General features: G+C 42.7%; 1 long non-coding RNA gene across 1 annotated transcript; it reads left to right on the top strand.

Annotated features, from left to right (window-relative positions):
* The first annotated feature begins 870 nt into the window (after positions 1-870).
* LOC121547913 lies at positions 871-2,067 on the top strand. The gene is made up of 3 exons (XR_005996568.1): positions 871-935; positions 1,320-1,465; positions 1,952-2,067. It is a non-coding gene; the product is annotated as an uncharacterized LOC121547913 (long non-coding RNA).
* The last annotated feature ends 14,893 nt before the right edge of the window (positions 2,068-16,960 follow it).

Raw genomic sequence — 16,960 nt, 5'->3', positions numbered from 1 at the left:
TCGTTCTACTCACCTTGTCCTGGTCTGCTTCTGGGTTCTGCTTTAGAGAATTGTGACATCCTTATATTAAGCAAATCAGACGGCACCATTTATGTTATTTTAATATATGGATAGCCAGTGGCACACTCCAACACGCTAACATAATTTACAAATGAAGGATGTGTATTTAGTGAGTCCGCCAGATCAGAGGCAGTAGGATGACTAGGGACGTTCTCTTGATAAGTGAGTGAGTTGGACCATTTTCTGTCCTGCTAAGCATTCAAAATGTAATGAGTACTTTTGGGTGTCAGGGAAAATGTATGGAGTAAAAAGTACATTATTTTCTTTAGGAATGTAGTAAAGTAAAAGTTGTCAAAAATATAAATAGTAATGTAAAGTACAGATACTCAGAAAAAACTACTTAAGTAGTACTTTCAAGTATTGTTACTTAAGTACTTTACACCACTGTATACAGATGTGTATTGTGGTATAATTTAATATATAGTATTACATATTTAGAAGAAAATAAAAGGATGAATGGCACTGGCTTGAAGAAGAGGCCAAAACAGTGGTTATAGGTTTTAATTTCTGTATTCAATGGCATCATTCATTTACAGCAGGGATGGGCAACTGGCAGCCCGTGGGTTGGCCCCCCTTTTGTAGGCCCGTAGATCAATTTCCAAAAGCGGGGACCCCAAAAAAAATCTGCGGCAAACATTTGGCAACAATAATATTTATTGGCAAACAGTTCACCAGAGTTTTTTTTTTTTCTGGCAAACAATTCTCTCAATATTCTATTTGAATCTGTGACAAACCTGTAGCAACAATATTTATTGCCACTAGTGGCAAACAGTTGAGTTCCAAGACCAGTAACCGTTGACAACCAATCAGGGGGAGAATAACATTTTGTTGGAAAATGGAAACCAAGCTAACTAGCTACCTACCAAAGTTGTCCAGTGAGTGTCTAACTTATTAATTAAATGCTCAAATAGACTTTTAAAAAATGGATGTCTGGTTGGCAATGTCATGTTTTATGGGATAGTGTTAAACACATTTTGTTGGTATCAGTTTCAATCTGTCAGTGCCACTGACTGGCTAGCTAGCTAGTGGCTAGCACTTAGTTAGCTGTCATATTTTTGCACAATTAATGTGATCGCTAGCAAGCTAACTACTGATTTGCCTAAACACTTATATTTTTTGATGAATAAGTTGCTCTCTTTTAATACCAATATGCATGTCAATATGCTAGTGTCACTGTTTAGTAGCATGTTAGCTAGCACAACTGCTAAGGTAGCAACACTGAGCTGACTTGACATCAAAGCAAAACTTCACTTTTGCAGATGGATACACTTCCCCTACCCATGGTGCTGGGATAGGCTGCATTGGGACGAGGATGCATCAACACCGTGGAAAGAGGTTTTTTTGCACACTCACTCATAACACTTTATTTGTGATAAATGAGTGTATCGTCCTCAAGCTTGATAAGGTAAGCAAATGCATGTATTATTCTCATACTGTAAATGTAACAATTCTTTGTAGCAATTAGATATTTAATTCCTTTAAACTAGTCAAAACAAAATCAAATGCAATGTTATTTGTCACATGCTTCATAAACCTCAGGTGTAGACTTACAGTGAAATTATTACGTGCCCTTCCCATTAATGCAGAGAGAAAGTTTGAAAAATAATAGAAAGATAACAATAACAAGAGGAATAAATACATAATGAGTAACGATAACTTGGCTATATACACAGGGTGCCAGTACTGAGTTGATGTGCAGGGGTACGAGGTAATTGAGGTCGATATGTACAGTACATATAGGTAGGGGTAAAGTGACTAGACAGCAGGATAGATAAGCAGTAGCAGCAGCGTATGTGATGAGTCAAAGTTAGTGCAAGAGGGGGTCAATGCAGATAATCTGGGTAGCTAGCTCATCTTGATCATGTGTTGTTTCTTCTCACTTTCTTTCTAGAAGCAATCAGTTATGGCAAAAAGAGAGATTGAGGCCTTCAATCGAACTGAGGACAGAGAAATGTGTCCGCCAGATCAAGGCTTCTTTTTTCTTTTGTTTTTAGGGGGTAGATCAGCTTAATATTGCTGAAAGATTGTAACTTCCATCAATGTAATTGTCTGCATCACTTCCAATCCCCCATGTTTTTTTTTATATATATATAAATATGCATACAGATCGATCAAGGCTTCCTGCATGCATGGTTTAGAGATGTACGTTAACAATAATTCATTTTGTAAATATAATATGAATTGCCAAGTTAGGCATAGCTCAACTTAATGTTGCTTTTCTTCCACCCAAGCCTTATGCACCTGAGACAACTAGTAGACATCTCGCTCTTAATGATGAAGTCCCCAGTCTAGATTGAAGATTATAATTAGTTGATTCGTTTTAATCAATTGTGCTAAGGCTTGGCTGGAGAAAAAAAATTGTATACCGTGGCTCTCTCAGTTGGCCACACATTTAAAAGGTAGATTTAGTAGGCTTAAATACCAGTTCATGGTAGCTACATCATTTGTTTATATAGCATTTATACAAGGCAGAAACATTGTTTCCATGCTGAAAAATATATTGAATGCCAGTTTCAGAGAAGCATAGCAACATCAAGGCGACTTTGTAACAGCTGACCCCATTTTTCCAAAGCCAAACCCGCCCATTAGCCACTGAGTCTACCTGCTATTAAGATGCCAAAATTGTTTTAGGTATCCTTATGTTGTTTTTGTTTTGTGTGTTCGGATTGTTTCAGTGCATGCATTCAACAAGCTTTGGGTGAAGGACTTCAACAGGGCCACCATCTCCAAAGTTCTGAACTGGGTTTAATTTTGTTTTAATTGTTTCGATTTTACATGAAATACATATGGTCCTTTTTTTTGCTGGATCTTTGTAGAATTGTTACACATTTTGAGTCACACACAACTGTGTGTTCTCTACTCCAACAATTAATCCACAGATAAAAGGAGAAACCTCGTTCGTTTTAGTTAGTTTTTGATGAATCTCTCATTCATTCGTCCTCTGTGGATTTTATATGGCGGTTGGCAACCAACTTTAAGGTGCATTACCGCCACCAACTGGACTGGAGTGTGGACCTCGTTCATCTTTCAATCACCCACGTGTATATGCTCATAAAAATAAATAAGTAGATGGGTGAAGCAGGACTTGCAGCAGGTCAAGCGTAAAAAATAGAAACACGTTCTATTTTAGCGCCTGGCTACGCAGACGCCTGTTGATGCGCGCAAGCAGTTTGGATGGAATTATTGAATAAAATGTATGTCTCATTTTATTTTGCAATGCTCGTGCATGCACGCAATGCGGGCGGTCTGGTCATTATGTTATCAACATCCCCATCGTTTTCAAATTTCTCTCATGTAAATGTTGTAAATTTATTTGGGAAAAATTCAGTCTTTGCTCTTTTTCTTAATTAGCATGCTGATCATTTCAAGTTCTATTGGGATTTTTTTTTCTGTTAAGACATTGAATACATGTTGTTTAGCATATTTTGTACATTTAGTATGTAAGTTCATTTAAAGTTATATGTTGCCTCCCGAGTGGCGCAGCGGTCTAAGGCACTGCATCGCCTTGCTTGAGGCGTCACTACAGACTCAGGTTCGATCCCGGGCTGTGTCGCGACTGGGAGAACATTGAGGCGGCGCACAATTGGCCCAGTGTTGTCCGGGTTAGGGGAGGGTTTGGCCGGCCAGGATGTCCTTGTCCCATTGTGCTCTAGCGACTCCTTGTGGCGGGCCAGGCGCATGCACGTTGACACGGTCGCCAGTTGTACGGCGTTTCCTCTGACACATTGGTGCGGTTTGCTTCCGGGTTAAGCGAGCAGTGTATCAAGAAGCAGTGCGGCTTGGCAGGGTCGTGTTTCGGAGGACGCATGGCTCTCGACCTTTGCCTCTCCCGAGTCCGTATGGGAGTTGCAGTGATGGGACAAGACTGTAACTACCAATTGGATATCACAAAAAAGGGGTAAAAAAAATATAAACACAACATGTAAACGTGTTGGTCCCATGTTTCATGAGCTGAAATAAAAGATCCCAGGAATTACACAAACAATTATTATTTATCTCAAATTTGTTTACATCCCTGTTAGTAAGCATTTCTCCTTTGCCAAGATAATCCATCCACCTGACAGGTGTGGCATATCAAGAAGCTGATTAAACAGCATGATCATTACAAATCAAATCAAATGTATTGGTCACATACACATAGTTAGCAGATGTTATTGCGGGTGTAGCAAAATGCTTGTCCCCAGCACAGGTGCACCTAGTGCTGGGGACAATAAAAGGCCACTCTAAAATGGGCAGTTTTGTCACACAACAATGTCACAGATGTCTCAAGTTTTGAGGGAAAGTGCAATTGGCATGCTGACTGAAGGAATGTCCACCAGAGCTGTTGCCAGTGAATTATATGTTAATTTCTCTACCATAAACCGCCTCCAATGTCATTTTAGAGAATTTGGCAGTACGTCCAACCAGCCTCACAACCGCTGACCTTGTGTAACCACGCCAGCCCAGGACCTCACATCTGGCTTCTTCACCTGCGGGATTGTCTGAGACCGGACAGCTGATGAAACTGAGTAGTATTTCTGTCTGTAATAAATCCCTTTTGTGGGGAAAAACACATTCTGATTGGCTGGGCCTGGCTCCCCAGTGGGTGGGCCTATGCCCTCCCAGGCCCACCCATGGCTGCGCCCCTGCCCAGTCATGTCAAATCCATAGATTAGGGCCTAATGATTTTTTTTTCTTCAATTGACTGATTTCCTTATATGAACTGCAACTCAGTATAATTGTTGCATGTTGCGTGTATATTTTTGTTCAGTATAGATACATTTCAATGTGGTTAATACACAATGTAACCAGGGTGGCAGGTTGCAAAGTGGTTAAGAGTGTTGGGCCAGTAACCGACTAAGTGGAAAATCTGTTCATGTGCCCCTGAGCGAGGAATTTACAGTGCCTTCAGAAAGTATTCATACCCCTTGACTTATTCTACATGTTGTGTTACAGCCTGAACTCAAAATTGATTAAAACCCCCTAAGGTAGATGTCTGCACTGCTGCGTCAATCAAAGTAGCATAATTTAAAAAATCACCATCAAAATCCATCAGTTTCAGCAAGACATTTCAAGGTTTTTTGCATGGGCTGCATCTCAATCCACCGCATCTGCTATGTCAGCCTTCTGCATCTGCGGTTGAAGGTGAGCTACAGCAGTGTTTGTCAGACCATGAGACATCCCAAAAATCGGTCTTCTCATGAAAACGTCTGTAGCGTCCGAACTGTTTGAAATGTTTGAGGTACAAACTAATATGACCCCACTATGGAAAGGGGAGACTCTCACGAACACGATGGTGTTCTCCGGGACTCGTCTGAAGGTAACCCATATAAATGAATGGAAGTATGGAGGTAGTTTTTTGGCAACAAAAATAAGGAGATAATGATGTGTCCAAAAAAACTAAAATATTTCCTGAGCTTTTTATATCTCCTAGATATAGGACAGACACTTCAACACCTTAGTTCTTATGATTTATTTTTTGACTGTCTTTTTTGCCATTTATGAATGTGTCATTCAATTAGTTTCTACGGGCTATAGTAGTAAATGCAAAATTCTAAAATATACATTTCTTCGTACCTAAAGAAAAATCAAATAGCTAAATGATCCATGGTATGACCATCTTAAAACAATTCCATATGTTAGCTTAGTACCCCACCAACCCCCCAACAGCTTAGACTTTTAGAGATTAAATCAAAATTGTAACTCGACCACTCATCTTGGTAAGCAACTCCAGCGTAGATTTGACCTTGTGTCTAGGTTATTGTCCTGCTGAAAGGTGAATTAATCTCCCAGTGTCTGGTGGAAAGCAGACTGAACCAGGTTTTCCTTGATGATTTTGCCTGTGATTAGCTCCATTTAGTTAATTTTTTATCCTGAAAGATTCCCCAGTCCTTAACAATTACAAGCATACCCATAACATGATGCAGTCACAACTATGCTTGAAAATATGTAGAGTTGTACTCTGCAATGTGTTGTATTGGATTTGCACTGAACCAAACTTTTGTCTTCATGACATAAAGTTCATTTCTTTGCCACATTTTTTGCAGTTTTACTTTAGTACCTTATTGCAAACAGGATTTTGGAATATTTATATTCTGTACAGGCTTCCTTCTTTTCACTCTGTCAATTAGGTTAGTATTGTGGAGTAACTACAATGTTGTTGATCCATCTTCAGCCATTAAACTCTGTAACTGTTTTAAAGTAAGCTTTGTCTCGTGGTGAAATCCCTCAGCGGTTTCCTTCCTCTCCGGCAACTGAGTTAGGAAAGACGTCTGTATCTTTGTAGTGACTGGGTGTATTGATACACCATCCAAAGTGTAATTAATAACTTCACCATGCTCAAAGGGATATTCAATGTCTGCTTTTTTTTAACCCATCTACCAATTTGAGAGGCAGTGGAAAACCTCCCTGGTCTTTGTAGTTGAATGTTTGAAATTCACTGCTCGACTGAGGGTGTCACGTTCGTTTAATGACGGATCAGACCAAGGCGCAGCGTGATATACGTACATGTTTATTAAACTTAATAAACACACGACAAAACACGAAACAAAACGTGAAGTCCTAAGGTAGATACACAACCAACCTTAACAAGATCCCACAACTAGACAGTGCCAATAGGCAGCCTAAGTATTGTCCCCAATCAGAGACAACGATTGACAGCTGCCTCTGATTGGGAACCACACCGGCCAACAGATCTATACATGCTAGATCCCACACATAGAAAAAGCACAACAAGGAATATACACACCCTGACTCAACATATACGCGTCCCCTGAGTCAGGGCGTGACAGTAACCCCCCCCCCCCAAAGGTGCGGACTCCGACCGCACAACATAAACATAACAGGGTAGGGGCGGGGGGGCATTCCACCTCGGAGGCGGATCCGGCTCAGGTTGTGACGACCTCTCACTCTCCGCCTCCCTGTTGCGCCCCTGGTCTGGTCTAGACCTCGGCGCATTGCTTCCCCTCTCCTTCCTCCCACGATACGCCAGGCATTGTCTGGAGCCTGGTGTGGGAGACCCCGAACCTGGAGAGGGGCTGACGTCATGGTCTGGACTGGAGCCGCTGACCGGAGCTGGACTAGGCACCGGTGGAGCGGACTGCTCTGGCTCCGGAGTGGAGCCGCTGACCGGAGCTGGATCAGGCACCGGTGGAGCGGACTACTCTGGCTCCGGAGTGGAGCCGCTGACCGGAGCTGGATCAGGCACCGGTGGAGCGGACTGCTCTGGATCCGGAGTGGAGCAGCTGACCGGTGCCGGACCAGGCACCGGTGGAACAGGCACGGGCCGTGCCGAACTGGACAAACACCGGTGGAACACCACAGGCTTGGTGCGAGGAGGAGGAACAGGCCGGGCGGGGCTGGCGACGCGCACCACAGGCTTGGTGCGAGGAGCAGGAACAGGCCAAGCTGGCGACGCGCACCACAGGCTTGGTGCGAGGAGCAGGAACAGGCCGGGCCGGACTGGCGACGCGCACCACTGGCTTGGTGCGAGGAGCAGGAACAGGCCGGGCCGGGCTGGGGACGTGCACCACTGACTTGGTGCGAGGAGCAGGAACAGGCTGGGCCGGACTGTGAAGGCTGACTGGAGGTCTGGAAAGGAGAGAACTGGCGCAGGATATGCGGGACCAAGGAGGCGTACTGGAGACCAGGAGCGTTGAGCCGGCACACCCCGTCCTGGCTGGATGCCCATCTTCGCACGGCACGTGCGTGGTGCAAGCACAGGACGTACAGGACCGCATAACACGGAGCTTGCCCAGTCATACGTCTCTTCACGTGAGTACGGGGAGTTGGCTCTGCTCTAACCTTAGGCTCCGCCAACCACCCCGTGTGCCCCCAAAAAAAAATTTCTTGGGGGCTGCTTCTCGGGCTTCCTCCTCGACCGGCCTCCTCCGTGTTGCCGTTGCTCCTCTCCTGCCTGGTCATCTTCCTTAGCCCTTGGTCCTCTCCCCGCAAATATCTCCTCCCATGACCACAAATTGCCCACCTGTGACATGGCTATTCACTCCGCCTGGGCACGCTGCTTGGTCCTCGTTTGGTGGGATCTTCTGTCACGTTTGTTTAATGACGGGTCAGACCAAGGCGCAGCGTGATATACGTACATGTTTATTAAACTTAATAAACACACGACAAAACAAGAAACGAAACGTGACACAACCAACCTTAACCGGAACAAGATCCCACAACTAGACAGTGCCAATAGGCTGCCTAAGTATTTGTCCCCAATCAGAGACAACGAGCGACAGCTGCCTCTGATTGGGAACCACACCGGCCAACATAGATCTATACATGCTCGATCCCACACATAGAAAAAGCACAACAAGGAATATACACACCCTGACTCAACATATACGCGTCCCCTGAGTCAGGGCGTGACAGAGGGACCTTACAGATAATTGAATGTGTTGGGTACAGAGACAAGGTAGTCATTCAAAAATCATGTTAAACACTGTTATTGTACGCATAGTGAGTCCATGCAACTTATTAACTTTTTTACTCCTGAACTTATTTGGGCTTGCCATAGCAAAGGGGTTGAATACTTATTGAGTCAAGGCATTTCAGCTTTTAATTTTTTATAATTTTGTAAACATTTCTAAAAACATTATGGGGTATTGTGTGTAGGCCAGAGACACAAAATCTCAATTTAAACCATTTTAAATTCAGGCTGTAACACAACAAAATGTGGAAAAAGTCAAGGGGTGTGAATAATTTCTGAAGACAAACCCTAATTGCTCCTGTAAGTCGCTTTGGCTAAGAGTGTCTGCTAAATGACTAAAATGTCAAATGTAACCAAAAACCTAATCTAATTTGCATACAGAATGAGTTTGCAGCAAATTTTCTGCAAACAGAATGTTCGCCACAAGTTTCACAGAATTGTTTGCCAGAAGTCCACAAGTCGCCACAAGAGTTTGCCACAAGAAAGATTTGCCACAACTGTTTGCCAGAAACCTGTTTTTTCGGTAATAGTTTGTCTCTTGTTATGTCAGTCACTGACAGTCACTCAATTAGCCATGTCAGCAAAAACATTTTAGATTAGTAAATTAGTCTAGCCAGCATCTAAACTGGTCATCATGGCCGGATACCAACCAGTCACGCAGGGCACTGACTTAATTTCTCTCTCCCCCGTCAAGACGGGACCAATCATTTTTTCCGCCCGTAAAGTGAGGACGCCCCCAACCAAATCTCGCTTAGTGCCCCCAAAAGGCTATGGCTGGCAATGGCTACTGGTATGGTGCATTTAGTTAAGAAAGGTAAGTAGTTTAACTGCACAAATCAATTGACTGCATGTGTGGGTATGGATGTGGGTATGCAGACTCGCGAGCCACTGTGGCCCCTCATGGTGAGTTTAGATTTTTTGGTGGCCCCCACCCCCATCAAAGTTGCCCATCCCTGATTTACAGTAAGGGTACACCCCAGATATGACCCAGATTTTAATTAATCGTATCCTAAATAACTGTCAGTATAAATACAATCTGTAAAGTAATTCAGTCTATACCTGTTAGTAAACGACCAATTCATTTCTTAAGATGCCAAATATTTAATGAAGTATAGGAAGTCCCTAGCATTCCCACTAACACTAGATTGGGTATGATGAATAGTATGTTCGGCATAGTGTCAACCTTCGATAAAATCTGTACTGTAGAAACAAATTATGTAGATTTGCAAAGCCTTTGTCACTGCCAAACGCCCCTATACGGGTGGATTGCTGGTTCTTGGACACACTTCAAATTAATAAGTAGTAATGCTAAATCAACATCACACTTTCAACAGACACCCAATACTACCTCACAACAACTACCACACCTATCCATTATGAAAATGTACTTAAGTTACTATTAATATTTAACAAGAGAGCAAAGCTCTGGATTCCCATTTCTAGACAGTCAGCAGTAAAACACTTGTCAGCATATTCCAAATCAGTACAATGACATGCATTGACCCAGAAGAGAGGCTACAGGCGCTGTTTTATAGCATTGCCTGCAGGTTTTTCACACAGATGGTGCTAAACCATGATTTTCCCAATTTAAAACAATCCATCCTAAAACACGAAACAACAACACATCATATTATTAATACACCTCAGAAATGGACATAGGAGCCCATATTTCATGGTGTATGTTGTGTCAGTGCTAGCATTGCAAAGGGAGGGTATATTACTGCAAACTTCGAAGTTTACCAGTAAACTACCAGCATTTTGGTATCCTTCAAGTTTTGGGGGGGAATTTAAGAGATGCAATCTAGTGGCCTTTTGGGTACTTCAGATTATCACAGGCGTCTGTAATTATCTCTGGCCCTCTGTGTGGCCTTATCACATGTAAAATAGATAAAATAATGAAATAACATTATTTGTAACTTTTTAAAAATTGAATAACAAAGCTGCAAAACATTCTCCTAAATATAAACCATGAAGTTAGTGAATACCATTGGTGTTTAATGAGGGTTTCAGCATGAAATATCCTTTACATTTTACTGTTTATTTATTTTACTATGTCAATATATATTTGTTGTAAATGTTTTGTTGCCAAACTGGTGGCAGTTGTGAAAAAAAGTAAATAGTTGGAAGAGTTGCAGAGTTAATTAGGCTATTTTCTCTTGAACCATATGGTCTATCCAGTAAAACAGTGGTCACCAATCTTTTCTGAGTCAAGATCACTTTGAGTCCAAAAGCAAGCCAAGATCTACCTTTCCGATTTTACTTTTTAAAAACATACAGTAAGCCTATGCAACATTCACCTATTAAAAACAGTTCTGTAGCAATGAGGTTTGTGCTGTAGGCTATAGGTGTCACACCCTGATCTGTTTCACCTGTCTTTGTGATTGTCTCCACCCCCCTCCAGGTGTCGCCCATCTTCCCCATTATCCCCAGTGTATTTATACCTGTGTTCTCTGTTTGTCTGTTGCCAGTTCGTTTTGTTTTCGTCAAGCCTACGAGCGGTTTTCCCCTTGCGCCGGTCTGTCTCAAGTTCCTGTTTTCTAGTTTTCCAGGTTTTGACCATTCAGCCTGCCCTGACCCTGAGCCTGCCTGCCGTTCTGTACCTTTTGGACTCTGATCTGGATTACTGACCTCTGCCTCCCCTTGACCTGTTGTTTGCCTGCCCCCTGTTTTTGTAATAAACTTTTGTTACTTCAACACTGTCTGTATCTGGGTTTTCTCCTGAAATGTGATAATAGGCCCAATACATTATTACTGCATATTGGCTATGCTTGAATTGCTCTGCCAATGTTGTTCTTCTCAGACCATTTTGAAATTATATTTCAAAATCGTAGGTATATCATCACACTGGTAATAGATCATTTGTTGTATTACTTGTGAGGCACAGATGAGTGAGCATAATAATTAGCATTTTTTATTTTACTGGACTGATGGCCTGCATCTGATGGTCAGTCTGAGGGGATGGAGGGAGGGAGGGAGAGAACAGAGGTGAGGCTGCCTCTCACCCGGCTCAAGGTCCCTCCGCTCTCCCGCCCTTCGTTGAGAAAAGGGGACACAGTCTTCCAGCTGATGGCGAAACTGAAGTCGCACTGCATTATTTCTGCCTCATGCACCAATTCATTTTGTTACTCCTATGACCAGAAAAAGTGAAATATTCCTACATATTAAGACACTAATAAGAACAACACTTTGCTATAGGCCTACTCATTCATTGCAGCTGCAGTGCTAGTTGTAGTGTGAGTGGAAGTAGGAAGAACGCACATTCTATAGCTTATAAAAAGTGTTGAACAAAGTTTTGACAGTGCTGAATAACAATTTAAACAAGAACTTACTTATAAAAATAACAGCTCTTTCCTATATTCGTTGAGTCTCTCTTTAGTCATTGTTTTAAACGTTTTTAAAATCACAGTATCAACTTTGCTGTGCACTCAATGTTTCTTTTTACAGCCTATGGCTAGAGGAAACTATGCAGACACAGTGATCTGAGCTATCTGATTGGCCAGCGGTAGGCCTATAGTTACACTTGATTGGCTCTCTGGGTTCTACCTTTAGACACATGAAGTGGTTCAAAATGGGAACACTTTGCCTTCCAGACACTAGGGCTGCTTAATCAAGTGCACCTACCACTAGCAGCGCTAAACAAAATTAAAAAATATAGGAACGCAAGGCTTTATCGTTGTTGTTTTTTACAGACATGTTTGGTGATCGACTACGAATGACTTGGAGATCGACCAGTCGATCGCGATCAATCAGTTGGTGACCACTGCACTAGAAATTCATGGACAATATGGACACAGATTTAAAAAAAAATATACTAATACATTTTCTTAAAGTTATTCTAGTATAAATTACCAAAGTTACCATAGATTACCTGTTAATACCCAAATTACCGAACATTCTGATAACTTTGGTAAATTACCGGTAGCTTTGCAACCCTAGTGACAATGAGCAGCCCAGTTGTTATGGCTGAACAAAAACAGCAGTGCCCAGCCAAACCTTAACCCTATCAACTATCAATGGCCGTAAGGTTTTTATTGCTGTCTCATTTTGGCTTGTGCTGAGGTTTGTGAGGCCCTTCCCCCTCTGGTCTCTGTAGTAAGAGCAGCTGTGGTCTTCAGGGCAGCGTTGATTCAATTGCAGTGGAGGACTTAAAGCTTTTCTACTCCATATGGAAGAAGAGGAGAGGAGGAGGATGCCTGGGCTGCTGCTCCCACACTGATGCAATATTATTAGAGAGATGCAGGGAACTAGGAGGGAGATTTTGAGGGCGAGAGAGATGTAGAAGGGAGAACACAGGGAGTTCAATCAAGTACAGGCTTAACTGAATAAACAACAGAGACAGAATTAAATATGGAATTGTACTAAATAGTTTGGGGTATGGCCTTGTTTTCAAGGAATGGTCCTCAGAGCCAGATGCTGATGACAGGTAACTCTTTGCTGGGCAGCTGTCATTAGAGAGATGCAGAGAACTTGGAGGGAGATTTTGAGGGAGAGAGAGAGAGAGATGTAGAAGGGAGAACACAGAGAGTTCAATCAAGTACAGGCTTAACTGAATGAACAACAGAGACAGAATGAAATATGGAATTGTACTAAATTGTTTGGGGTATGGCCTCGTTTTCGAGGAATGCTCCTCAGAGCCAGGAAATAGGAAAAGGAGAAGAATGAGATGCTATGCTGAAAATGATACGTTTGTATTCATTCCCACTATGCTTGTATAATAGGAAACAGAGTCAATTATGTTATGATGCTTGATGAAGTTAAACGAGCATTCAGACCAGCCTCCTGATTGAACTTTCGTAAACTACATTTCAATCGTGTACAGGCTTAACTGAATGAACAACAGAGACAGAATGCAATATGGAATTGTATTAAATAGTTTGGGGTATGGCCTCGTCTCCGAGGAACGCTCCTCGGAGCCAGATGCTGATGACAGGTAGCCCTTTGCTGGGCAGCTGGCATCGAAACCCCCCAAAATAAATAAGTTAGGCAATAGTGATTAGAGTGAAAAGACCGGATCAGGAAAAACCTAAATCACGAGAAGGAATAAAAGTGATAGAAGTTGTAAACTCGCCATTAGAAGCAAACAATGGAAAACCGGTAAGAAGACAGCCTCGAAGACGTCAATGCGGAGGGAAACTGCCTTGCCTGAGGGCTGTGAGCATATGCTGTAGAATAGGAAGTAGCATGTAGCTTAGTATTGAGATCAAAACTGTTGTGTTTTGCGATGAAGAGAGTCGTGCTGATTAAAAAGATGGTACGAGACAAAGAAACAAGCTGTAATGGTAGCCTGAAATAATGTCATTTGCCTAGTGTGCGACATGCTGTCGCTAGGCCTATGAGTTGAGGCGCACTATAGAATTACCAATGATCCGTAATGTAGACCGATGAACTTCAGACAACTGAGCCTGAAAATCCTCCCAAAGTACACAGATGGGAAGCATCCGTAGTAAAACCTGTCCTCTAGGGCCAACTGTCTAAAACATGATGAGATCTTGAGATCAGGCACTGTTGCAACAACCATAGTAAAAGTGTTATGAAAACTACAACCTTGCACATTAGCAATAAGGGAACCCACGTGGTGAAACCCATTGCTGGGTAGCCTTAATTTGCAAACAGGTGGTGGTCACTGTGGGACCAACCGTTGTTAATTGGGCAGGATGTTAGAAGCTAGCATAGAGAAGCATTTCCCCGAATCAGTTCAGGCAAAATGTAACCCGGTTTTTAGAAACTGAAGCTCCACCTGTAACAATGAACAAATGTATTAGAATGTTGACAAAAACCATGAAATTAGTATTAATAGGCTACAGGCAACAAAACTGAAGCTGAAAGATACAGTTCTTATTTGATATACAGTGGGGAGAACAAGTATTTGATACACTGCCAATTTTGCAGGTTTTCCTACTTACAAAGCATCTAGAGGTCTGTAATTTTTTATCATAGGTACACTTCAACTGTGAGAGACGGAATCTAAAACAAAAATCCAGAAAATCACATTGTATGATTTTTAAGTAATTAATTTGCATTTTATTGCATAACATACAGTGGGGGAAAAAAGTATTTAGTCAGCCACCAATTGTGCAAGTTCTCCCACTTAAAAAGATGAGAGAGAGGCCTGTAAGTTTCATCATAGGTACACGTCAACTATGACAGACAAAATGAGAAAAATAAATCCAGAAAATCACATTGTAGGATTTTTTATGAATTTATTTGCAATATTATGGTGGAAAATATGTATTTGGTCAATAACAAAAGTTTCTCAATACTTTGTTATATACCCTTTGTTGGCAATGACACAGGTCAAAGCGTTTTCTGTAAGTCTTCACAAGGTTTTCACACACTGTTGCTGGTATTCTGGCCCATTCCTCCATGCAAATCTCCTCTAGAGCAGTGATGTTTTGGGGCTGTCGCTGGGCAACACGGACTTTCAACTCCCCTCCAAAGATTTTCTATGGGGTTGAGATCTGGAGACTGGCTAGGCCACTCCAGGACCTTGAAATGCTTCTTACGAAGCCACTCCTTAGTTGCCGGGGGTGTGTTTGGGATCATTGTCATGCTGAAAGACCCAGCCACATTTCATCTTCAATGCCCTTGCTGATGGAAGGAGGTTTTCACTCAAAATCTCACGATACATGGCCCCATTCATTCTTTCCTTTACACGGATCAGTCGTCCTGGTCCCTTTGCAGAAAAAACAGCCCCAAAGCATGATGTTTCACCCCCATGCTTCACAGTAGGTATGGTGTTCTTTGGATGCAACTCAGCATTCTTTGTCCTCCAAACACGACGAGTTGAGTTTTTACCAAAAAGTTCTATTTTGGTTTCATCTGACCATATGACATTCTCCCCAATCCTCTTCTGGATCATCCAAATGCACTCTAGCAAACTTCAGACGGGCCTGGACATGTACTGGCTTAAGCAGGGGGACACGTCTGGCACTGCAGGATTTGAGTCCCTGGCGGCGTAGTGTGTTACTGATGGTAGGCTTTGTTACTTTGGTCCCAGCTCTCTGCAGGTCATTCACTAGGTCCCCCGTGTGGTTCTGGGATTTTTGCTCACCGTTCTTGTGATCATTTTGACCCCACGGGGTGAGATCTTGCGTGAAGCCCCAGATCAAGGGAGATTATCAGTGGTCTTGTATGTCTTCCATTTCCTAATAATTGCTCCCACAGTTGATTTCTTCAAACCAAGTTGCTTACCCATTGCAGATTCAGTCTTCCCAGCCTGGTGCAGGTCTACAATTTTGTTTCTAGAGGAGCCTCTTAAAGAAGAAGTTACAGGTCTGTGAGAGCCAGAAATATTGCTTGTTTGTAGGTGACCAAATACTTATTTTCCACCATAATTTGCAAATAAATTCATAAAAAATTCTACAATGTGATTTTCTGGATTTTTTCGGTCTGGGGCTCCATGCAAGATCTCACCTCGTGGGGCATCAATGATCATGAGGAAGGTGAGGGATCAGCCCAGAACTACACGGCAGGACCTGGTCAATGACCTAGCTGGGACCACAGTCTCAAAGAAAACCATTAGTAACACACTACGCCGTCATGGATAAAAATCCTGCAGCGCACGCAAGGTCCCCCTGCACAAGCCAGCGCATGTCCAGGCCCGTCTGAAGTTTGCCAATGACCATCTGGATGATCCAGAGGAGAAATGGGAGAAGGTCATGTGGTCTGATGAGACAAAAATATAGCTTTTTGGTCTAAACTCCACTCGCCGTGTTTGGAGGAAGAAGAAGGATGAGTACAACCCCAAGAACACCATCCCAACCGTGAAGCATGGAGGTGGAAACATCATTCTTTTGGGATGCTTTTCTGCAAAGGGGACAGGACAACTGCACCGTATTGAGGGGAGGATGGATGGGGCCATATATCGCGAGATCTTGGCCAACAACCTCCTTCCCTCAGTAAGAGCATTGAAGATGGGTCGTGGCTGTGTCTTCCAGCATGACAACGACCCAAAACACACAGCCAGGGCAACTAAGGAGTGGCTCCGTAAGAAGCATCTCAAGGTCCTGGAGTGGCCTAGCCAGTCTCCAGACCTGAACCCAATAGAACATCTTTGGAGGGTGCTGAAAGTCCGTATTGCCCAGCGACAGCCCCCGAAACCTGAAGGATCTGGAGAAGGTCTGTATGGAGGAGTGGGCCAAAATCCCTGCTGCAGTGTGTGCAAACCTGGTCAAGACCTACAGGAAACGTATGATCTCGGTAATTGCAAACAAAGGTTTATGTACCAAATATTAAGTTCTGCTTTTCTGATGTTTCAAATACTTATGTCATGCAATAAAATGCAAATTAATTACTTAAAATCATACAATGTGATTTTCTGGATTTTTGTTTTAGATTCCATCTCTCACAGTTGAAGTGTACCTATGATAAAAAATTACCGACCTCTACATGCTTTGTAAGTAGGAAAATCAGCAAAATCGGCAGTGTATCAAATACTTGTTCTCCCCACTGTATTATTGTCGATGGCCACCCTGACACTTGGTTTGC

Source organism: Coregonus clupeaformis, chromosome 31 (assembly GCF_020615455.1).
Source record: "Coregonus clupeaformis isolate EN_2021a chromosome 31, ASM2061545v1, whole genome shotgun sequence".
Taxonomy (NCBI): Eukaryota; Metazoa; Chordata; class Actinopteri; order Salmoniformes; family Salmonidae; genus Coregonus; species Coregonus clupeaformis.
This window is presented reverse-complemented; position numbering and strand designations above follow the sequence as displayed.